We start from the raw sequence: 25,442 nt of genomic DNA, 5'->3' as shown, positions 1-25,442 counted from the left end.
ACAACTCTAAGATTCCACCTCACTCCAGTTAGAATGGCCAGAATCAGGAAAATGAATAATAACAGATGCTGGAGGGGATGTGGCCAGGAGGAATCACTACTACACTGTTGGTGGGAGTGCAAACTCGTTCAACCACTATGGAAAGCAGTGTGGCAGTGCCTCAAAAGGCTAAACATAGAACTCCCCTATGACCCAGCAATTCCACTACTTGGCATTTACCCAACCATCCAGAAACAAGGGCATACTAAATCCACTAGCACAACAATGTTCATTGCAGCACTATTCACCATAGCAAAGATATGGAACCAACCTAGATGTCCCTCAGTTGATGAGTGGATCAACAAGTTGTGGTATTTGTACACAATGGAATTCTATGCTGCTGTCAGAAAGAATGACATCGCCCCATTGGATAGGAAATGGAAAGACTTAGAAAAAATCATATTAAGTGAAGTAAGCCAGACTCAAAGAACTTAGGCTCAATGGTTTCCCTCATTCGTCATAATCAGTAGAAACCTTGGGCTCTACTAGCAGAGATCTGCAATAGAGCAAAATCTTGATACGTAAGACCATATAGTATGAAGCTAATTGAAAGGACCTCCAGGATATTGAAACAAAAGCCATATAATGAATGATTGTTGTCCTTAATGTACTATGTTGTCTCTCATCTCCTTTGCTGTCCCTTTGGTACCTCATATTGTTACAGTCTGTCACTTTGTTATCTGATATATTGAATTTATTTGTATTTGGTTATTTGAAATTTGATAGGGAAGGGGGGAAAACCAAGATAGGTGGGGGGTGTGGGGGGGAGGGATACGGGTACCAAGACATGTGAAAGGGTATCAATGTATGTGAATTAATGCACCTTCTATCTGGCAAATATCATGTAACCCTTTTATTAATTACGATAAAAAAATTAAAAAAGAAAAAAATAAAGCTAATGTGCAGAAGAAAATTTCCATTGAACTCTCTCACATGATTTACTGCTTTCTTGCCAGAGAAAGCTTTTCCTTAATAAATGGATTAATACCCTCTTGGGTCCTTTTGTATCTAGGAAAATACTTGTTTTTCTTCTTGTTGGTGTTGCTTGTTGGTGATGATCCTATGGCTTTAACTCAGAGTTGGGTACCTACATGTTTTTGCTCCTGGTTAGCACTCTCCCATTTGAGCCACAGCTCCACTTCTAGTTTTTTGGAGGTTTGTTGGAGATAAGTCCCATAGACTTTGATTCCTAAGCTGATTTCAAGCAGGGATTCTGAGACCTCGGCCTCCTGAGTAGTTAAGATTACAGTTGTGAGCCACTAGAGCCCAGCTGATGATACTTTTTCTTTTGCTTAATTCAGTATTAGGATCCCTCTGATCATATCAATATCATCTTTTGAGACATAAGCAATTTTTCTTCTAGAAAGTGTTTTCATATTTTATTTCTAGCCCAGTGAAGATATTAGTACTTAAAATATGTATTTGATACTCAACTATAGTAGTTTATGTTAAATAAAGAATAAACACAAATATAAAAGCTCTGATTTTCTCTGTATGATGACTTCAGTGTGCAAGTTGGAGTTTTAATACCTGTGAAAACTACTTTTCAAATATTTCCTCTGGCATCTGTTAAACCACATCTTGTAACTTATGGGGGGTGGGTCATGGGTCTTGAACTCGGCCTGGGCACTGTCCCTGAGCTCTTCAGCTCAAGTTTACCACCCTACCCTAGGTGTTGTCCTTGAGTTCTTCAGCTTCCCTAGGTGTTGTCCTTGAGTTCTTCAGGTTCCCTACTCTTGAGCCAAGCCCCACTTACCGCTTTCTAGAGATTAATTGAAGATAAAGTGTCTCAAGTCCTTTTGTGCTGGGGCTGGCTTTGAACCTTGATCCTCACATTTCAGCCTCCTGAGTAGCTAGGATCTGATGTAAACACCTGAGAGTCTTTTATTGCAAGCTTGAGCCTGGGCTCCTAATCATCAGCCACACAGCAGGTTAGAATTGAGAGCCCCGATCCTTCAGTTAGCAGGGTTTTTTTTTTAGTAATTTGACCATAAGGCACAAGCTGGCCATATGCAAGAGGCCAATAAAATTGTAACATTTCCACCTGGTTTCTTGCCTTTGTTCTTCTGTCAGGAATTTACAGCCCACAGCTTACTCAGGAAATTAGAGGGAAATCTAGAGAGGAGTCTCTTCAGTCTACTAGATTCCTTCTTAGAGAGGATACTTTCTGGCACTAATTTGATCACTGTGTGTGTGTGTGTGTGTGTGTGGTGTGTGTGTGTGTGTGTGTGTGTGTGTGTGTGTGTGTGTGTGTGTGTGTGTAGTAAGGCTTGAAATCCAATCCTCAAAAACTTGCTTGGTTGTTTACTTATGGCTGGCTCTGTACCACTTGATCCTCTACTTTCTAGGTTTTTGATGACTAACTGAAGGTAAAGTTCTTCTATATTTGCCTACCCCTGTTAGCTATGAACCAAGATCCTCTGAGCCTCTTGAGTAAATAGGATTATAAGAGATGAACTACTGGCATGCATATCTATTGGCATGGGGTTTCTTTCTTTTATTCACTTGTAAGAAATGTCAGAGGAAAACAAATGACTTATAATTAGGACTACTCAGATAAAACACTGATGTTTAACACATGGGTTAACATTTGCTATGCTCATCAACCTTCTGTATGATTTCAATCTTTTATATCTGTAATGTGCAATTAGATTTCTTGAGCCCTATTTTTGGCAATAATTAGGTCACTTACAAGAAAGTTGGTTCTTCCTCTCTTGGTTTTATAAATTTTTGGATATTTCAGGGCAGGATTTATGGAGTGTTAATTTTGCCCTGCTGTAGCAAGGCATCTCTGATGTCCTCTGTTCTGTAAAGACATCACTTCCTGGCAGTGTGTGAACAATAGGTAGTTTCCTGTCATCTCTTCATGTGTTTTATTCCTCAATGTCAGGCTCCTTTCTGAACACACGTGATCCACTGCTCTGTTACATATGCAAGGGGGTCCTGTGTAGCTCTCCTGGATTTCCCTCATACCACTCTGAACTCTCCAGTGCACTGTCACGTGACACTCATCCTCCTCCCTTCCATCAGCCTGTTTCACTCACCATTGCATCTTGGGAACTTGGAGTATGCACCACCTAGTTCCCTTCTTTCTTTGCCTTGGTCTGTGCATTCACTGACTTCATTCTCTCAAATAGGTTGTCTTCAAAGTGCTTTAATGTGGTTTGCTTGAATATTTTTGGATTGGCTTCATACAGAAACAGAGCTCAGTGCAGCTTACTCCACCTTAGGTAGAAACAGACTGCCATGAAGCATCAGTAAATATTGTAGACTGGATAAATGCCAGTTCATAGTCTCTCTTCTTGCTTCCTTTTTAGTGTTTAGCTATCAATGTAGCTATTTTCTTCTGGAAAGTACTCCTGTGCCTAAAGAAGGTCAATTCCTAGGAGAAAATGCATTTTATTCCAGCATCTAGTGAATCGATAGTGGCCATTTTCTACCTTTCCATTGCCCTAGTCTCTAAGCTAACCCAGAACAAGGATGTAACTCATCTACCTACAGATCTTCATGTAGTTGTTTCATGAAGTAGAACCTCTTTATGCACTTGGACAGAGAGTGGATGAGAAAATATGTGTTCCTTTATAATAAAAAAATAACCCAACCTGACATAGCTTTTTCCCTTGTTTTCTTTCAGGTTGGTTATTTCAGCCAGAATGCACTTCATTCATATGTAAAATATGTATGAGAATATGCTTGGGAAATACGTTGAAATGCCAAGACAAGGAGCAAAAAAAAGCAAAGAATATGTTATCACAGTTACAGTGTGAAGAACAGGAAGGAGAATTTTGTCATTTTGAGGTAAATGCCTATCTATATGTAGTGTTTGACAGTTTGGGACAAGTTAGTTTACCACTGATACATGTAATGATTAAAGGCATATTTCTTAAATCATAATTTTAATGACATCCTAAAAGGAGAATATACTGAGATCTCATTGTAAAGCAAAACATTTTGAATATGCTATTTGTTGATGCTGCCAGAAAGAATATTCTGTATATAAATAATTTTATATGTTCCTATTTAATTACTTTCAATAAATATTTTTATGTATAGGATTATAAAATTAAAACATGAGTTTGATCAATATCTCAAAAATACTCATAGAAAGAATCTTCATTCACAGCTCCTTGGCACTCAGCCGTGTTATGACATATTTCCAATATTAATAACACTATGGATGCAAAGGCATTTTTCATTTATTCTTTTGATCTGGTTCTCAGAAATGCAAGTTCCTTAGGAGTTCTTTATTGACTAATGAAATGCTGGTATTTGTCCTTGGCAAACCTCACAGGACTGTGGACAGCATGAAGGAGGCCATTGAAGGAATTTCCTTGGTGATTGCACACATTCAGTCTCTTGCCCATACTCCTGTCACAAGGCCTAGCAGTGAGGGCTATTCTACAGAAAAACTTCCACGTGATGCAGAACTGAAGGGAAGTTTCTCTCCTGGAGAAAACCATGTGACTTCTTCCTCAATGCATACACTTCAGTTGAGAGCCTGGACCAGTACCTGAGCAGGGTCAGTTGCGTCAATGTTTTCCACTGGCTTGCGGTATTTGAATGATTATTCTTCAGTTTTTGACATCCTGACTTGTTTGACTGCCTTGTATGTATTCAGTTAAGATTGCTACCATTCAGTGTTCATAAAAGAATTGGAGATTTTGGCATTTTTTAAAACCTCTAGGTCTCATTCTGAATTGCTACAGGTTTTTGTTTTTTTTTGGTTATGGGACTGGGTGTTGTCCCTGAGCCCTTTCAGCTCAAAGCTAAAGCTCTTTCCCTACCCTGGAGCCCCAGTGCCACTTCTGATTTTGTAGTCGTTAATTTGAGATAAGAGTCTCATTGACTTTAGAGCCTGAGCTGGATTTGAACCGTGATCCTCAGATCTCAACTTCCTGAGTAGCTAAGATTACAGGCACGAGCCATGGTGCCTTCAAACCAACTCAAGAAATGGGCAAATGTGATACACATATTAACACTGGCCAATAAACACACGAGTAAATGCTAAACATCTCCAGTCATAAAGGAAATGAAAATCAACCCAACACTAACATTGCATTTCACTCCAGTAAGATTGGCCAAATTCAAGAATATGAGTGGCAACAAATACTAAGGAATGGAAGGGAAATGGAACTTAGTACACTGTTAGTTGTTATTATTAAATTATTAATTCATATTGTGATTAAATGTTACTAATATTGGTTGTAAATAATTTATTGTTAGCATTAAGGCATCTTTAAATTTACAACATGTATTAAGCACCATAACAGAGGTAAAGAAAATTTTGGTAGTTCCTAAATGTTCAATTCCAATGTGTGTAAAGAAGACTGTGACAAAGAAAAGTAAGAACCACTCATTGTTTCCCTTTCCTTCCTCCTTCCCTCCCTCTCTTCTTTCCTTCCTTTCTTCTTTCCTTCCCTGATTTCTGCATTTTATCCACTAGTTTAATTTAGCTTTAATATTCTGTTCTTCCACATAGTAAATTAAAAAAGGGAAATAAAGTAGAAGATGGAAAGGGAATGAAGTATCCAAGGCAGTTTTGCTCTTGTCTTTGTATATGCAACAGGTGATGATTAAATGTTGCAAGAAGAGAGTAGAGTCTGGCACCAGAGTTTTACAGCCGTAATCCTAAATATTCAGGAGGCTGAGATATGAGGATCATGCTTTGAAGCGAGCTGGAGGAATGGTATTAGAAATACTTCTCTGGAAATAAGCACTGAAATTTACAAGATGAGCTGTGATTCTAGAGGTAGATCACCAGATAAGAGAAAAAGAAAGAGAAAGAAAAAGTACAAGTTCTGGTGTATAGGAGGGGATAAGAGAGATAGGGGGAGGAGCAGGGCAGAAGGGGGAGGGGAGGAGCAGAAGCAGGGGGTGGAAAGAAGAGATGAAGAAATTGAAAACAGAAAAAAGGGAGAGAAATAGTAGATAACAGAACAACTTTACCTAGAATTGAATTACTCTGAGCATCTGAGTCCACCCAGCAACACACCCTAGAGTGAATTTACAAATACTATTCCCATGGGAATCAGAGCCATCGGTAGGGATGACTCCAGGCCTACACCCTGTTGAATACAAAGCCTTGCTTAATTGTGGTGCTAGTAAAACCCAGATGTGTTCAGGAAAGGATGAATATTTCAGGAGACTCAAATCCAAATGGAGAGGGAAACACTGATAGGCAGAGGGGAGGATGGGGGAAGTGGGTCACAAGACCACCTGAGGGAGACATGTCTGGGGGGAGGAGGTGCTGCTCCACCTTGAAACCGGCCACTCCCACCATTGGCTGCGTGTCCTGGGGAGGGCTGATGGCAAGCTCTTCAGCACCCAGGGAGGAACCAGGATCATCTAGGGCTGCAAATTCCCTATGCAGTGACAGAAAAATCACCTGTGGCCAAAACTCACCACAGGAAGCTGCCAGTCATTCCTGGGGTCCCAGGTGTCACCAGTGAGGAACCCCCGAGGTAGCCAGTCAAAGCCATCTGGCCAGCAGTCCAGAAGATGCACCAATAAGGGACCAGGCATGGGATGAAGCGATGCTCCTGAGCCGCTCAGGCTCTTGTCAGGAGGAGAGTTACACCAGCCAGGACTTAGGAAAGAAAGTTACCCTCCTGGGCCTTCAGTTGTCCTGTGGACCACCAGGCCTTGCTGCTCACAGGCTGGGGGCCGGGGGTCTATGAGAAAGGCAGGACGAATAAGTGGGCATGGTCTTCTGCTGGGGCCTAGCGGGGAGCTACCGGGAGATAGGACCTGGATTGGACATGGACTTGTTCTGGGGGGATGGGTGCTACAGGATGACAGGACCTGTACAGGACGTGGACATGCTCTGGGGGCTGGTCTACCTGAAGACAGGACCTGGACTGGACGTGGACATGCTCTGGGGGCTGGTCTACCTGAAGACAGGACCTGGACTGGACGGGGACTTGCTCTGGGGCGGGTCTACCTGAAGACAGGACCTGGACTGGACATGGACTTGCTCTGGGGGCTGGTCTACCTGAAGACAGGACCTGGACTGGACGTGGACTTGCTCTGGGGCGGGTCTACCTGAAGACAGGACCTGGACTGGATGTGGACTTGCTCTGGGGGCGGGTCTACCTGAAGACAGGACCTGGACTGGACATGGACTTGCTCTGGGGGCGGGTCTACCTGAAGACAGGACCTGGACTGGACGTGGACTTGCTCTGGGGGCGGGTCTACCTGAAGACAGGACCTGGACTGGACGTGGACTTGCTCTGGGGGCGGGTCTACCTGAAGACAGGACCTGGACTGGACCTGGACTTGCACTGGGGCGGGTCTACCTGAAGACAGGACCTGGACTGGACCTGGACTTGCTCTGGGGCGGGTCTACCTGAAGACAGGACCTGGACTGGACGTGGACTTGATCTGGGGCGGGTCTACCTGAAGACAGGACCTGGACTGGACGTGGACTTGCTCTGGGGCGGGTCTACCTGAAGACAGGACCTGGACTGGACATGGACTTGCTCTGGGGCGGGTCTACCTGAAGACAGGACCTGGACTGGACGTGGACTTGGGCAGGGGCGGAGCCTCAACGAGGATGTCACCGATGCAGCCTCAGCTGGATGCTGAGACACTGGGAACATTTACTTCCCGGTCTTGACCGCCATTTCCTCCAGCTGCACCTAGGGGACTAAGTTCTGTCCCCATGGCCTTCCTGGGGAAGGAGTGGCAGGACTCCTTTTCACCCTCGGGTTTCTCGGCAACCCGGGTCACCTGTCCTGCCGGCATTTTTGAAGCGGCCTGGAGCCCAGGAGCACCAGGCAGTGGCCTGTGTGGGAGGCCTGGCCCGCAGGTCCACTTGGACTGTCAGAGCCCAGGCTGCAGAAGAGGTGACCGCTGCTCCTGGAACCTCCATCCTACAGGGCTGCCGGGCTGGCCGAGTGGTGGGGCCAAAGGCCCAGACTTGCTGTTCTCCAGGCCTAGGAGTTGGTGCCTGCCTGACCCAGTGGGCCGCCTGCAGTGAGAGAAGAGGCATCTAGGCAGTGCCAGACTGGGGGATTTGCCTGGCGGACCTGCGGAAATTATTCCATGGCCTGGCCTAAATTGCTGCAGCCCCAAAGCCCCAGGGTTCTGGAAACATGGGGAGGGGCAGGAAGGACTGTGAGTGAAGGGATGGATGCCAGCTCCTCTTCTTCCCCAGAGGAAGAGCAAGTATGCCAGATTGTCTCCCTGTAGCACCTGTATTCAGACTGTGGTCTGCCTGGACTGGCTTCCAGAAGATTTGACCCTGGCCATGCAGCTGCTAATACTGAGTCCTGAATTAAGCAAACAGAAGAGGTGATGGAGGCCAGGTTCAAGGACGAGGGAACGCATGAGGGACAGGAACAGGATTTCTGGAGGCCATCGTAGTTGTCCAGGAGTGGTCTGTGTGTTGAAGCAGAGCATTCAGTCTTCACTACCTCAGGTATTAGTAAACTGTGCATTCATGGAGAGCCTAGCATGCATCACTTGCACCATCAGATGGGAACTAGTTACCACCCTTAGAATCGACAGGGAAAGTGGATTTTTCTACATGTTCACTGCAAGCTAATTCATCTACCCTGTGTTTCACTTTTTTTAACATTGATTTTTACATCCTATTTCAAATGTCATGTTTAACAAAGGGAATCTCAATATACAGTCACTGGCTCATAGATTTTAGAACATAAATAAAATTAAGCTGAGTCTTTGTATGGCATAGATAATATTAATCTACATAATAAAACATTATGTCTATAGAGTATTTTGCCCATCACAGATTTTTATGTCTATGTAGTTATGTTTATGTATACTGGTTAATGTTCTTTCTTTACATTGTCAGAGTGAGGAAACTATCACTCCATATCACCCAGAGTGAAACCCCATACCTAATAGCAGTCATATTTCCTGTTCTTTTCCTGACTCTCCATCAGAGCTATAAACAACTACTAATGTATCTGTGTATTTGCTTTTTCAGACTTTTCATGGATTGTTTTTCTTAGTATGCTTTGGAAGTTCCTCCTGGTTGTAGTATGTATCTATATGTCTATTCTACACTCTTTTGGATGGTCAATACCCCATCGCATAGACATGGCATATTTCATGTGTTGTTACTACTTTTTGGGTGGTTTGAGTGATACAGCAGTGAACATTTGTGGATAAGTGCTTTCATTTCTCTTGGGTATGTACACAGCTTACATTAGGAGTATTGAGTCCTGTGGTCACTGTGAAGATCTGCCTCATTACATGCATTTTCCAAAGCAGTTGCATCACCTTGTATTCTTGTTCCCAATTCTTCCCCATGTCTCTTGTCAGCCTTCGGTATTGTCTGTGTTTTTGGGTACAGCCAGCTGTATTTCAAATGTTTTCATTGTGAGGAAAAATTCATTCAGTTCTATTTCCCCTCAATAGTATTGCATAGAGAATCTGAAGTATTCTGAAAAACTTTTTTCAGTATGTTGAGAGATTCCTTTCTCACCATTCCTGTGCATATTGACACATAAGTTACAAATAATCTTTTTTTTTTTGCCAGTCCTGGGCTTGAGCTCAGGGCCTGAGCACTGTCCTTGGACTTTCTCAAGGCTAGAGCTCTACCACTTGAGCTTCAGCACCACTTCCGGCTTTTTTCTATGTATGTGGTACCGAGGAATCGAAGGGGTCTTCATGCATGCTAAGCAAGCACTTTAACCACAAGGCCAAACTCCCGGCCCCTACAAATAATCTTGTATTAGCTTATATTAATTTTAAGATGGAGAATTGGATTGCCTTTTTTTCGTACATGTATACAATATATTGTAATCAATCTTCCTTTATTACTTTCCCCAAATTTTTTCAACAGGTTTCCTTGCTCTGTCAGAATTTTTGCAATCAAACTAGCTATTTCAATATTTACCCACTACTTTTATTTTACCCACCTTTCTCCATTTATACTTAAGTAGTCCTTTAGTCAAATTCCTGCTGTATATTTATCCATATAGGCCTAAACATGAATATATATTCCTTTCAGTTTTTGATTCCGCATATGAATGAAGACCTAATTTTTGTGAAGTTAGTTTGTTGGGTTCTATGAGATGTTCTCAAATTGCCTCCCATTTTGTTGCATTTTTAGTTTGTATGGCTGTGTACTATTGCAGCTATACAGACATTAATATTGAGCACATCAACAGTCTTTATAAAAATAAGAAGTCATGTTTATGTCTACTCTTCCTACACATTACTTTCTATAACTAGGACAAATTCTGAAGTGGATAGATCGTATTGACTTAACTGTTTCAATTTTCCTTGGTATTGACATTGGTTTCAGCATTTTGGTATAATAAGAATTACTAATTTTGTTTGCATACTTATCATTTTGTAATGATTAATTGATTAGCATTTATGAATAGTACCACGGGGTTTATGATATTCCTATACATATGTACATTGAACTTTGAATGAGTTTCTCCTGTCCTATTTCTTTTTAACCCATTTGTTCATAAAGCATTTAATAGGTTTCTGCAGACTCTCTCCATATATAGGTGAGTGTCTGTATGAAACATCATCTTCCTCATACCTGGTTTCCATCCCCCTCTCTGACTTATTTAATCAGCAGGTTTCCCTTTGTTGTGTTTTTGTTTCACTTTGTTTTGTTTTTTTTATTACACATATCCAATTTTTACTATTATTTATTATCATTACTTTAGATCTAGTTTCCACATGGATGGAAACCTGCGCTATTTGACATCTTGAGCTTGGTTTATGTCAGTCAACATGATGATCCCAGTTGCATTCATTTGCCTAGAGACAATGATATTTGACTCTTCTTCATGTGAATCAAACTCCATTGCATTTTTTCCTTTTGCCAATCCTAGCACTTGAACTCAAGGCCTGAGCACTGTCCTTGGGATTTGTCAGGGCTAGGGTACTACCACTTCTGGCTTTTTCGGGCTTTTGTGTAGGTAGTACCAAGGAATGTAACACTGGGCTTCGTGCATACTAGGCAAGCACACTACCACTAGGCTATCCTCTGGGCCCCAGTGTTACATTTTCTTTATGCATTCACTGGTTGTTGTTTACCTTGGCTGAGGCACAACCTAACTGTTGGGAAGAGCACTACAATAAAAATGGGTATTATAAATGTTTAACTGTTTTAACAGCTTACACTTCTCCGGATGTATGTCCAAAGGTCATATAGCAGCATCTGAATTTTATGTCTAATCAATCCTTTGACTCTTTATGCAAAGGTCACACAGCAGGATTATAAGGTTGCTCTATTTTAGCTTATCCCAAGTGCCCCTAAGTAGGAGAATTTTAGGTCAAGCCCTAGAATTTGTTCTCTTGGCTTGCTTGCTGGTACTCAGCCACTTAAACCATACTCCAGCGTGGCTTGTTGCTGGTCACTTTGGAAGATGAAGTACCATGGTCTTTCCTCCAGGGCTGGGGGGGAACTGTCATCTATCAGGTTTCACTCTACTGATTAGCTAGGGTTAATGGAACTAGCCAACATTAATAAATAAATATATATGTATAAATACATTTATGTGTATACACACATATATACTGATACATACACATATATACATACACACTTATATGTGTTTGTGTATATATATTTGTATATATATATTTACATACAAGTATGTATATATTTATAGAATCCTATATGTATGTGATTTCCACAGTGGACACACGAAATTACATGCCCACCCACTGTAGTGTATTGTATAAAGGATATTTTCCCCATGTCTACTCTCACAACCTCATCATCAGCATTTGTTGTTTGCTTTTATAATAATTGCTATTCTCACTGTGGTGAGATTGCAGTCTCAGGGTCACTTTGCAAATGAGGTGGAAACTGTTTATACTTCTGCAACCTGAAGAAGTCATTTGCTAATTTATTAATTGGTTTTTGTTTGTAGAATTGTGTATTCTTCATATTAACACTTATGTGTTTTATAGAGGACCAAGATTTTCTCCTATTGTGTAAATTGTTGCATGAATTTATGGTGTCATTTGATGTGCAGAGACTTTTTAATTGATTGGAATCCTATTTGTCAACCAATTCTTGTTCTTATTTTCTGGAGTCCTATCCAGGAGATCATTTCCTGTCTCTCTTGTTCACTGCCACCCTGTGTTGTTCTGTAGTGATGTCAAAGTTTCAAATCTTAATATAAATAGCTTTGATCCATTTTGAGTTGATTTTTGAACTGTATAGAGAGACTATGATTGTAGGTTCACTCTTCTACATGTAGATAAGCAGTTGTTCAAAATTGTTAAACCATACTTTTGATTCCTTTTTCCAATAATTGTATGAGCATGGCTGTGTGTATTTAATTTTGAGTCTTCTATTTTGTTTTCTTAGTTTTCTAAGGACCATGTTGTTTTTATCCATGTAGCTTTACAATCTTTTAAAGTCTGGTAGTATAAAACCTTTAGTGTTTTGATCTTTTTACCCAGGATTATTTTTACTACCTGGGATATTTTATGTTTCCCTATGAATTTAATGATTTATTGCTATGATGATTTCAGGAAAAACATCACTGTGAAGTTTGGGTGAAATTTTCCAGAGATGTGAAGATTACTTTCAGAAAGGTTTAAAACTGATATCAGTAAATAATTAACATGAAATAATGATACATGTTAAGGCTTTATTGTAACTATCCCTTAATTATAATGATTAAGCACTATTAATATAAACTCCAACAATTCAGTTTTCCATGTTTTAATGCCTTTATCCATTTTTTGAAGGATTGATAGAGTATGCCCCTGTAGTTATTATTTAAGGTTCCTGCTAGGTATTGTTTTAATAAAGGCTGGTATTATTTGAAGAGCTTAATTGTTAGTGTATATTTACTACATAAAGCAGTATATCCATAATATTTGCCATGTGTATACACTGCATTTTAATAAGAAGAATCTCATCCTATTTCTCTTTCCATCTCCCATTCCTCTGTTCATTAATAGCCTTTTTATTTACTATAGTTTGATTATATTTAGCCTCCATGTTGGTGTTTCTGTGTATATGTGTGTGTACAGACACACACACACACACACACACACACACACACACACACACACACACATATATATATAATGTACATGTACTGGTATGCCTTTAAAGTTTGGATTCCAGCAATAATTGAAAATGTGATATTTTCTTTTTGAGCTTGGTTCATCTCAATCACATGATCATCTCCAGAACTGTCCACTTTACTGTAAATTACAGGATGTTAGGGTTTTTTTTTAAAAAAAAAATAACTGAGGATTACAGAAGACAGCATGGAACTGAGGACCCAGACATTAACCCACAGACTTATGGTCACCTAATCTTTGATAAGGGAGCCAAAAAAAATAAAATGGAAGAAAGAAAGCCTCTTCAACAAATGTTGCTGGCAGAACTGGTTCAGCACCTGCAGAAAACTAAAGTTGGATCCTTCTTTTTCACCTTGCACTAGGACTAATTCCAAATGGACCAAAGACCTCGAAGTAAAAGCTGATACACTGAAAACTTCACAAGAAGGAATTGGAGATACTCTAGGTCTCCTTGGCACAGGTTGAAACTTTCTTAATAAGGACCAAGAAACACTGGATAATTGGGACTGCATTAAACTGCAGAACTTCTGTATGGCAAAGGACATAGCTAGCAAATTAACTAGAAAGCCTACAGAGTGGGAGAAGATCTTCACTAACCATAGAATAGACAAAGGCCTCATATCTAAAATATATGAACAGCTCAAAAAATTGAATCACTCCAAAAGTAATCTCCAAAGAAAAAACCATCCCATTAAAAGATGGGCCAAAGACTTAAAGAGAGACTTCTCTGAAGAAGAAATAAGAATTGCCTATAGACTCATGAAGAAATGCTCGACATCTCTAGTCATAAAAGAAATGCAGATCAAAACAATTCTAAGATTCCACCTCACTCCAGTTAGAATGGCCAGGATAAAAAAAATCTATTACCAGCAGATGCTGGAGGGGATATGGACAAGGAGGGATCATTACTACACTATTGGTGTGAGTACAAACTCGTTCAACCACTATGGAAAGCAAGGCAGTCCCTCAAAAGACTAAATATAGAACTCCCCTATGACCCAGCAGTTCCACTCCTTGCCATTTACCCAATCATGCAGAAACAAGGACATACTAAATCCACCAGCACAACAATGTTCATTGCAGCACTATTTACCATAACAAAGATATGGAACCAATCCAGATGTCCCTCAGTTGATGAGTGGATTAACAACAAGATGTGGTATTTGTACACAATGGAATTCTATGCTGCTGTCAGAAAGAATGACACCGCTCATTTGTAAGGAAATGGAAAACTTTGGAAGAAACCATATTAAGTGAAGTAAGCCAGACTCAAAGGAACACAGGCTCAATGATTTCCCTCATTTGTCATAATCAGTAGAAACCTTGGGCTCTCCTAGCAGAGATTCACAATAGAACCAAATCTAGATTCATAAGGCCATATAGTATGACGCTAAATGTAAGGACGTCCAGGATAAAGAAACAAAAGCCATATAATGAGTGATTGCTGTCCTTAACGTACCATGTTATCTCTCATCTCTTTTACTGTCCCTTGGTTATCTCATATTATTACAATATTTCACCTTGTTATCTGATATATTTTATATATGCTTCATTGCTTATTTGAAATAGGAGAGGAAGAGGGGAAATCAAGTTGTGCGGTGGGAGGGGGGAGTGGAATGGGGACCATGACATGAAAAAGTGTATGAATATATATGAAGTAATGTACCTTCTATCTGGTGAATATAATGTAACTCTTAATTACAATAAAATATATGAGAGAAAAAATAATGGAGTCATATTCCATCGTATATATGTACTACAATTCTTTATTTAATCTTTAGTTCCTAGGCACTTTAGCTGAATCCATCATATACTTGTGGTAATCGAATTGAAATAAACATGGTATGCATGGGTTTTCCTGTATATTCATTAGATTCCTTGAGATATATCCCCAATAGCATTATGGCAGGGTCCCAAGCTAAATCTATTTGTAGAACCTACATCCTTCACCAGGGTGTTTCAAACCTGCACCTAGTATTCTTGAATTAGATGGACCCACGTTTTCTTACTCTCCCTATATCTGGTATTATTCAGCAGCGTTTTCATTAGTAAGATTGTGATACTGTCTCCATTCACAGATACATTCTATTGCAGTAGTTTTCAACATCTATCATTCTCTTTTCCTCATTTCCTTCTCATCTAATAAAACATTCCCATAATAATGAAGATACTCCTGTATTTTTGTATATGATCCCATGTATCCTTTTACATATGTTTTTGCACATACGAGAGGAAACATGTGATTTTTCCCTTGTGAACCTGGCCTGAAAACAATATAACTTCATCTTTATGGATGAATAATATATATTATGTAGCTATACCCCATTTATCAATTCATTTGACAGTTTTGGGTCAACTGTTTCCATATGTTGGCTATTTTAAACAGTGCTACAAAGATTGTGTGTTTGCTTGTGCTTCTATCATATCCTGATTTACATTCTTTCAGATACATGACCCAAAATGTTATCACTGTAATGTGTGGTAAATGTATTTTCAGGTTTGTGAGGAACCTCCGTATCAGTTTCCATAGTGCTTATACTGATTTCTGTTTCCTTACCATTTGTTGTTGTTTGTGTTGTGAGTGATTGCCAATTCTGACTGATGTTGAAGAAGTTCTCACGTTTGGTTTGTATTTCTCTAAGGGCAAGGAATTTTTGAAGACTTCTTCCTGATTGTATTCTTTCAAGATATGTCTCTTCCGTGTGTTTGCCCATTTGTTGGGTTACTGATTTCATAGAAATCTCCAAGGAGTCATATCCAGGGCATTTTAGCTTTATTTCATTTAATTTTCCTCTGTTACTGTATTCAACCATAACTATGATGTATAGTGTTAAAAATGTTAATTTGCAGTGATTTATTTCTTTTCATTTCTTTTTGAGGGAGGCAGCTCTTGCTTTGTGTCTGGTCCAGATGAGCTTTGTGCACTCACCTTGCTGGGTAGGATAGGCGTGCAACACGGATCCCAGCCATTGTGTCTCCCTTGGAGCTAGGATAACAACAGTTAGTTCAGATGTGCTTTCAAGAACTAGTATTCCTTGGCTGACCTTGAACCACAGTCTCCAGTCTCTGCTTCTCAATAGATAAGATGGCAAGCTACAGCCCCCATATCCAGCCATATAAATTCTCAATTCTCTGAAATGAGAGCGTGAGCGATTCAACTATTCCTCCCCAAGTCCTCACTATCGCTCTTGCCTAGTGGACCCCAATTGAATATGGGTCAGAAAATATCCAGCCTTCTAGTCATTCTATCCAACCGACAGTGGAAGACACAGATCAATGTAATATATTTATCCAAATACGTAATAGGTGATAAGAGGATTCTGAGACTTCTCAACTTGTTACTGACTGTAGGATGGAGGAGGAAAGAGATAAACAGAGTACATCAACAACATTAAACTAGAGAAAAGGGGACAATGCTTCAACTGAGTCCCTGTATTCTTAAGGTTAGTCACCAAGCAAGAACTTTGTACTTCTCCTTAAGAACCAATCAAGGAAGAGCAAATTTCTATCAGTTCAAGACTTTCCTCCCTTTGTGTTGTACTTTCCTTTTCATTTGATGCAGTATAATATTTTAGTATTCTTTCCAGATATTCTTTGTATTAATGAAATACCCTGGTTCTCTTCACTAGGTGGGCAATTTTCCTTTTACCTATTCTCAGTAGGGAATTGGAACTAGTATTAACACTTATTTTTAATTAGAGTTTGTAAGAGTTTAGTAAAGCTTTTTATTTTAGAAATCTCTTTTTTGCCAGTCCTGGGATTGACCTCAGGGCTTGAGCACTGTCTTTGGACTTTCTAAAGGCTAGAGCTCTACCACTTAAACCATAGTACCACTCCTGGCTTTTTCTTTTTTGAAATTATTTTTTGTATTTTTGAAACTCTTTGAAGAGCCAAGTCCTAAATGTAGTAGAAAACCACCTCCCAAAAGCTCAGTCCATTTTAAGATGATGAAGACATATAGATGAGTGACAGTTTGGGATGTCCTCCATATACCGTATGCAATTACAATGAAACCCAACATGATTTTTATTCATAATTCTGATGTGTTGAACTCAGAAGGAATGCCTAAGTAAAAGTCTTTGGCTTAACTCACTGTAGTGACATTAATACAGAATGGACATCTTGGATCAAAGATAAGAGGCTACTGGGGAACCCCTGGAATGCTTCAATATCTCTTATAACTGGATTTGACTTAGCAGGAATAAATTTTTTAAAAAAGAATCCCTTTGTAAAAGAAAGTTTATACAAAAAATTTCTAAAAACAAAGAACCATAGATATAATGTGTTCAGTACAGGAGAGAGAATGAATCTTAAAAGCTTAGCTCACTTCTGGTTTAATTTTACTAATGTAGGCCACTCTTGAAAAAAGACCTCATATGAAGGGCTCTGAAGTATGGCCTTCAAATATATTGGATATTAAGTTTACTAAGTAAATCTATGTCTAGTATATGACATATAGTATGCTACTCATAATAGGATTATTCTATGTAATTAAACTGGGTTTGGAGGCAAAAATAAAATTTATTTCAATGCAGAACAAATTTTTATGTTTCTATTAAATGTGTCATCCCAAACAACAATGTAATGGTGTTATATGACTTGGAAACATAATGTAATTTACAGTATTGCCAAACAGAATTCCACAAAAACTTTATAGCACACCTTATGTGACTAGCTCAAAGTCCTTAGTTCAACTAAGTGATATGGAAGCATTTTGGTAAATATCTGCAAACCAATACAGCAGTGAACAGTTCCTAATACAGAAGTCCATTAAGAAAAAGTCAATTTTGTAACATTTTACATAAAAATAAAAGTAAAAAGGGCACTGCTTCATCAGCACATTCTTCACTTCTGTCTGGATGAGAGGCCAAACTTACTGTTCACTCTTCAGTTCATCTTGTTTTCCATTTAGTTCTTGATCAACTTGTTTTATGCATTCTGGTATGCCAGCGTATTCCATGGGAACAAGCTCCCCTAGTTGTGCCAAATTAAAAACATATCTAATTTTTGGCTGAATTTTGAGCTAATAAATGGTTTTGTAACACCCCAATTCTGGATTTTTTCTAGGTATGAACCAAGTAATCAAATCCAGGTCTTCATGCATGCTAGGCAAATGCTCTACCACTAGGCCAAACTCCCAGACTCTTATTTCAGAAATCATTTTTCAAGTTTGGGTTAACAGAAAAATTCTCCACATTAAATACAGAGGCAAAAGAAAAAGTGAGGTATTCTATGTGTTGAAACTATTTTACTGTAGTGTTCGACTTTGGTCTTATGTCCTTTCCAATTTCAGTCCACTGTCTTTAAGGAGAACTGGTATGCCTTTAATTCTCGAACATTCCATTCCTCATTCTGCAGTGATGTAAAGATGACCAGTGCATTCTGTTTGGGGTTGCCATAGGAGCAACTATATGAGTAGAGTTTGCTCTACAAGGTAAGGGTCTGAGCAAGGGCAGTCTGTCTATCATAGGGTTTGCTCTCTGTGCCATTGGACTTTCTTCCCATCCTTTCCATAGGGATTAAAGTAAAAAGAATGAGTTTTTTGAGGGAGGGCTTGTTAGATAATGTGAGGAGGAGAAGGAGCTGATTGGAGGGGAGTTGGAGGAGTGAGAGCTGACTGGGGATCTCTCTGGTTCTTACATATGAAGGCTTTGCCTTGTAGCTACCTGAATAAAGTGTGTGTGTGTGTGTGTGTGTGTGTGTGTGTGTGTGTGTGTGTGTGTGTATGAGGACTTGAAACTGGGGCCTGGACACTGTTCCTTAGCTTTTTTTTTTCTCCAACTCCTACCACTCTGCCACTTGAGCTACAACTCCATGTACAACTTTTGCTGGTTAGTGGAGATTAGAGTTCCACGAAGCTTTTTGACGCTTTGAACTTCTTGTCTTCAGATTTCAGCTCCTGAATAGCTGGGATTTCTGATTAGTCAATCACCTAAAGCCCATTTCCTCTGAAGATTTATCTTAACAAACTGGGTTTAGGGGAAGTGATGAACCAAAAGGAATGAAAAAAAAAGAAAAGAAAGTTCTTAGCCTGAAAGGTAGCAGGAAAATCAGCTATGATTTAAATTTGTGACAGAGTTTGATCCTCCTCTGTGTCTAGCTGTTTACAAACTGAAAGGCTGGAGACAGTTTGAGTCCTTTTGCCTAATTCTTTTAGGTTACATGAAGCTCTTCACATTTCTGTCACAGCTCCACAGCAGAAGCAGGGCTGGCTACAAGTCTTCTTGCTCTGCCTTGACCTCTTCTGGCTCCCATGGCTAGGGCCTAAGGACTAGGGACTGCAAGCATTGGGAGTTCTGTTTCCTTTCTGTATGAAATGGTATGGCTGGATACAATGTGCTTTACAAGTGTCTGCTCCAGATCTAAAAGTCAGAACCAGTATTTTACCTAAATGTATTTATTTATGTATTTTTACAAGAAGAATTTTCTTATTTTCATGTTACTTTTTCTTTTGAAGAGTGTAGGAATGTATTACATGTGTCTGGATGCCTTAGTGTAAATATCATATTATTATTATTATTGGACAATTTTGAGTATGTGGGTGTGTTTGTGTGTATGTACATATGTTGTGAATGTGTGGTAACACTGGGGTTTTAATTAGGGATCTTAAATGCTTTCCCAACTTTTTTTGCACCCAGGATTAGTGAATTATGACATCTGCTACAGGTCCAATTTCAGTTTTTTTTCATATATTTTTTATTGTAATTAATAGAAGGGTTACATTACATTCGCCAGATGGAAGGTGCATTACTTCACATACATATTACCCTTTCTCAAGTGCAGCTTTTTTTCCTTTTAGATAAGTGGAGTCTCCTGGCTGTTTTTTAGGTTTCTTTGAATTGAGATCCTCAGAACACCTTAGTAGCTAGGATTATAATATCTTTTTATTTCCCATTGACATTGTATTATCTTAACATATACCCACTCTGTGAAATATTATAGAATGTACAATATTTCTCATCCTTTTTATTTCTATTACAAAATGTTTCCAAGTAGAAAATCCATAATAACTGTGATATAAACTCTCTTAATAATGGATTTATTTACATCTCTATGTCCTGTGAAGCAATGCATTATCTGTAAAGGTGCCTTCTATATCAGTGAAAGTTTGTTGATTCAAAAATTTTTCTTCTCTTGTTCTGTAACAGAACTATGAAAAGTAATTGCAGAATGTACTTCTCCCAGGATTGGTCAACTCTGAAGAATTATAGCTTTCAAGGTTTCATAGGCTATAGATTTTAAAAGGCTCACCACTACCTAAAACAGTTCTGTGTGCATGACTTTCCATAATGTTTGGTGTATTAAGTATATTTTCAACAAAATCAGTGTGAAATTCTGTGTTTTCCTTCTCTTAGGTGAATGGTTTGTTACCTAGTGATACTATACTGAGATATATCCGGATTACACTGTAGCAGTGTTGACCCTCAACAAATGTAATATGTAAGTCATGGGATTCAAAGATGCTTTAAACCATGAGTAAAAGTCCCAAGCTTGGCTGATGAAATTGAGAATATACCTATACTCTCTTTGTTAATAAATGTCAACTCTATGGAAATGATATGTCACACATTCACAAATTAAACACATTTCTTTTTCTTTCTTTCTTTCTCTTTTTCTTTTTGTGGTCTTGGTACTTAAAATTCAGGACATTAGCACTGTCCCTGAGCTCTTTTGCTGGGAGCCAGTTTTCAGATACTTTGTGTCACATCTCCATTTCTGTTTGTGAATTGCAGATGAGAGTCTGCTGGCTGCGGCTGGCTTCAACCCTGAGCCTCAGCTCTATCTCCTACAGAGGAGAACTACCAGCGTGTGCCAGCACCACCAAGCTTCCTTCTGTTTAAAATACTGCAGTTGAGATGCTGTGATAGGCATGCCTGAGTCCATGTAAACTGGGCTCTGGCAGCAGCTGTTGATCCAGCATGAGCAATTGGTGAGTGGATTTACCTGTCATCTGAAAGTAAAATCATTTTGAAATATGGTACCAGGACAAAGTTGATATTACTGCCCAACCATATCATGTAACTATTATCCGTTTTGAAAATAAATACCAAAGGAAAGAGGTCAAAAGAAACTTTCTCATAGGCTGTTCTAAAGTTAACTATGAGGAGCTAAATGAGTATCACAGGTCAGGCACTCAAGTCACAATGACTAGTTTGAAGTGAGGAGGAATTCAGATATGAAGTAGCTAAAGGAATCAGGATAAATGTGTCAAAAGCCAGGACTATTTCACTTGAAATACCCACCATTATGATGGATAGGAATCTTGCTTCCGCTGTGCAGATCTTTTTCTCCATAAGACAGGCAGGAAAGAAAGCTAGTATTGGTGGAAGCAAGGAGTAAAGGGGAAACAGAATCAAACATTTAGATGATATATCAGCTGGAATTTTTTTTATAATGCGTGAAGTGGAAAACAGTGAACACGGATACAAAATTTAAAAGCCATATCAGCTGGAGTTTCTACATAACGAGTGAAAGGGAAAAGAGGAGACCTGGAAGCAGAATTTGGGTGATATATCAGATTCAGCTTCTACATAGCAAGGGAAAGAAAATCTAGGAAACAACAAAACCACAGAAAACATTGGTGTAGGTTCACAAGGAAAGAATTCTTCATCAGTCTTGTCTAAAAGCTTTGTTTTTTAGAGATGAACATTTAGTTAGATCCCAAAGTCTCTTTTTTAGGAAAACACAAGAAATACCCTCTTGAATATATATACATATATCATATTTATAGTTAGTCTTCAGTGAATTGCAGCTAATTTGTATGAAAAAGTACATATAGGAAGGGCCGGGTGTATGGCCTAGTGGTAGAGTGCTTGCTTAGCATGCAGGAAGCCCTCAGTTCTATTTCTTGATAACACATACACAGGAAAAGTTGGAAATGGTGCTGTGTTTCAAGTGATAGAGTGCTAGCCTTGAGAAAGCTCAAGGACAGTGCCCAGGCCCTGAGTTCAAGCTCCAGAATTAGCAAAAATTAAAAAGTATATATAAGATTTTACATAGTATTTGACTGTGCTTAATTTAATGATTCAAAGCAGATCCCATCTCTATCTAGAGAGGTCAGCTATGAAAGGTCACATAATGAATATAGATAGGCATATGTATGAAGATATACAGAGACTAAATAAGTATGTAGGACCAATTTTTTTCTTTGTTTTTATTTTGTAGGATGGGGACTTGAACTCTGAGCCTGTGTGCTATTGTCCCTGAGCTCTTCAGCTCAAGGCAGGGGCTATACCACTTGAGCCATAGCACTACTTCCAGGTTTCTGGTGGCTAACTGGAGATTCCAGTCTCATTGGAAATTACAGTGGCAAGGCTGGCTTTGAAATATGATCCTCAGATTTCAACCTCCTGAGTAGCTAGGATTTTAGTCACTTGATCCCTGCATTATGGAAACTATTTTGAATGTCACAGCTGTGCAGCTCTATCTGCGCCATACTGTCCTTTTAAAATTGGGTGAATGATTGAGACACCAGTGAGGAGATGGGGTTCTTGATGTTGCAGTGAACAGTAAAGAGAACTCTTAGAAAACTCTGATAGGATAGCTTGTTTATAAGACCCTATTCTGAGAGGCTGTACACATTTTGTAGACTGCAAAGACAAATGATCACAGAAAATGTAGCTTCCGCAGTAACAATTTACATCACAACACTGGGGGATATAGGGCTAAAATCAAAATGCCCACAGCTACTTGGCCCCTACTCAGGGCTGAGGAAAAGGAAGTTCCTTGTAGATCCCTTTTCCCTGTTTTCCTGGTTGTGGACAATTGTCAGGCCCATGATTCCTCCTCTAGATTGCTGCCCTACTTGGCAAATGCCATTCTTATTTTTTCATATATTTTTATTGTAATTAATAGAAGGGTTACATGATATTTGCCAGATAGATGGTGCATCACTTCATATACATTGATAACCTTTCATATGTCTTGTTCCCCATTTCCCTCCCCCCCACCCCCACCCCTCATCTTGTTTCCCCCCTTCCCTATCCAATTTCAAATAACCAAAACCAAATATATCCGATATATCAGGTAACAAAGTGAGATACTGTAACAATATGAGATAACCAAGGGACAGCAAAAGAGATAAGAGATAACATAGTACCTTAAGAACAACAAACATTCATTATATGGCTTATGTTTCTATATCCTAGAGATCCTTTCATTTAGCGTCCTACTATATGGCCTTTTGTATCAAGGTTTTGCCCTATTGCAAACCTCTGCTAGGAGAGCCCAAGGTTTCCACTGATTATGACAAATGAGGGAAACCACTGAGCCTAAGGTCCTTTGAGTCTGGCTTACTTTAGTTAATATGATTTTTTCTAAGTCTTTCCATTTCCTAACAAATGGGGCAATGTCATTCTTTCTGACAGCAGCATAGAATTCCATTGTGTACAAATACCACATTCTTTCGGTACAGTGAATATTTTTTCAAAATCTAAATCCAAGGTTTATGACTCAATGAATAGTGTGTAGATATCAATAACCTTGGGTAAAGCATTGAAGTCTAGGCATCAAGAATGATTTTAATTGTGGAAATGAACAGTGACTGGGTGTTCCAAAGAAATTAGGGAGTGTGTGTGTGAGTGTGTGTGTGTGTGTGTTTATATGTGTGTTTGTGTGCTGGTACTCTGGCGTTATGACATCTGCCCCTCTGCTCTTGTGCTTAAGTCTGATATTTTCTTTTCAACTTTTCCTTTCCAGTCCAATATTTTGTTGCCAATATTTTGAATTGGAAATGTCTTTTCAAAGCCATTTCCACTCTGATTTCCTTCCATTTATCATCATCAGTCCTCTCAGTAAATGTCATTATTGAGTTGAGCAGTGGTTCACCAATCCATTCCTGGCCATGCTGAGGGCACAACAGGGGTGCATGTGATGAGACTGCGTTGCCAAATACTAGTCTCATCCCATGCAGCTTCATCTAGTACAGGCTTCGGAAGTCAAATCTCAGTACTGCAAAGAGGCCTGGTAGGGATAGCAGAGGTGGAGGGGTAGCTCCTGTAGCAGATCCCATGCTTGGCATGGAGAAGTCCATGGTTTCAATACCCAGCATTGTAGATAGAAAATGATAGTTTTCTTTACTTTTTAGACTCAATTTTTGCGTATGTGTTTAATTTCTTCACAGTGTGGACACTTACACCCAGAGGGGAAAGTTGTCCCAATCCTGGCCGGCCCTGAACATCTGGTGAGTTCCCCGTGTACTTCTCATCACAGTGCTAACCAATATGCAGTGTTGTAACCATAGACAATACCCATGACAGGCACACAGTGTCAGTCCAACCTTGTTTTCAGTTTTGAAAATAAACAGGCCACAATGGAACACACCAATAAACAACTGTTCCTATTCTCTTTGGAAGTCAAGTTGCAGGATCTACGAAGATAAATGAAGATGGTCACAGTGAATATATGAAACTCACACTAATTGAATGGAATGGAATCAGATTTCACATACAAAGTAGCTAATGGAGCCTGAATCAGTTCTTTATACCCCACACTTATGTTACCTTGAAAGACTCAGCATCACATCAGATAGAGGTCCTGCAGATCCTTTTATCAATCAGAGAGGTAGGACAGACAGCCACTAATACTGCAACCAAGTAGGGAACAGAGGAGCTACGGAAGCAGAAATGTAGAGGATATGTCATCTTGATTTCCTACATAGCATGTGAAATGGAAAATAAGGGAAGCCACAAAGCCACAGTCAACACTGTGTACATTCATAAGGCAAGATCTCTTGGCCAATGTTGCATAAAAACTTTGTTTGGCAGAGGTGAACAGAATGAAGCATCATTTTCCAGGAAAATTCAGGAAGTCTCTCTTGCATATACAATATATAGATAGTTTTTGATGAATTATAGATACTTTGGGAAAAAAGTAGGTGTGAGAATTAACATAGTATTTGACTGTGTATAATTTAACGATAAAGTAGTGATCATAAGGGGAAGGAAATGTATGTCTAGAGAAGTCAGCCATGAGGGCCAGATACTGGAATATAGATAGGTATGTGTATAAAGTTGTACAGAGAGTGTGCATCAAGTTTGTGGGAAGTATTTTGAATGTCACAGTAGTGCACTTTTATCTGTGCCATTCCATCTTTTCATGAGTTGGGTGAATGACTAAGATGAGTGAGGAGAATGGAGTTCCTGTTGTTCTAGTGAGCCATAAAGAGAACTCTTAGAAAAATCTATAATCAGATCACCTCCATGAGACTTTATTCCAATGGATTGTGTATGTTTTCTAGAGCTCAGTGACAAATCACAATGAAGTAGCTTCTGCACTAACAATGTATTTGAGAGCACTGAGGGGATTCAGTTCTCCAAGGGCCCATGAACACTTGGCTATGACTCAAGGATGAAGAAAAT

General features: G+C 39.4%; 1 long non-coding RNA gene across 1 annotated transcript in view; it reads right to left on the bottom strand.

Annotated features, from left to right (window-relative positions):
• LOC150039381 (uncharacterized) overlaps positions 1-25,442 on the bottom strand; it is a 247,376-nt gene that overhangs the window by 27,234 nt on the left and 194,700 nt on the right. The window lies entirely within an intron of this gene.

This window comes from Megascapheus bottae, unplaced genomic scaffold (assembly GCF_031878675.1).
Source record: "Megascapheus bottae isolate mThoBot1 unplaced genomic scaffold, mThoBot2.hap1 HAP1_SCAFFOLD_40, whole genome shotgun sequence".
Taxonomy (NCBI): Eukaryota; Metazoa; Chordata; class Mammalia; order Rodentia; family Geomyidae; genus Megascapheus; species Megascapheus bottae.
This window is presented reverse-complemented; position numbering and strand designations above follow the sequence as displayed.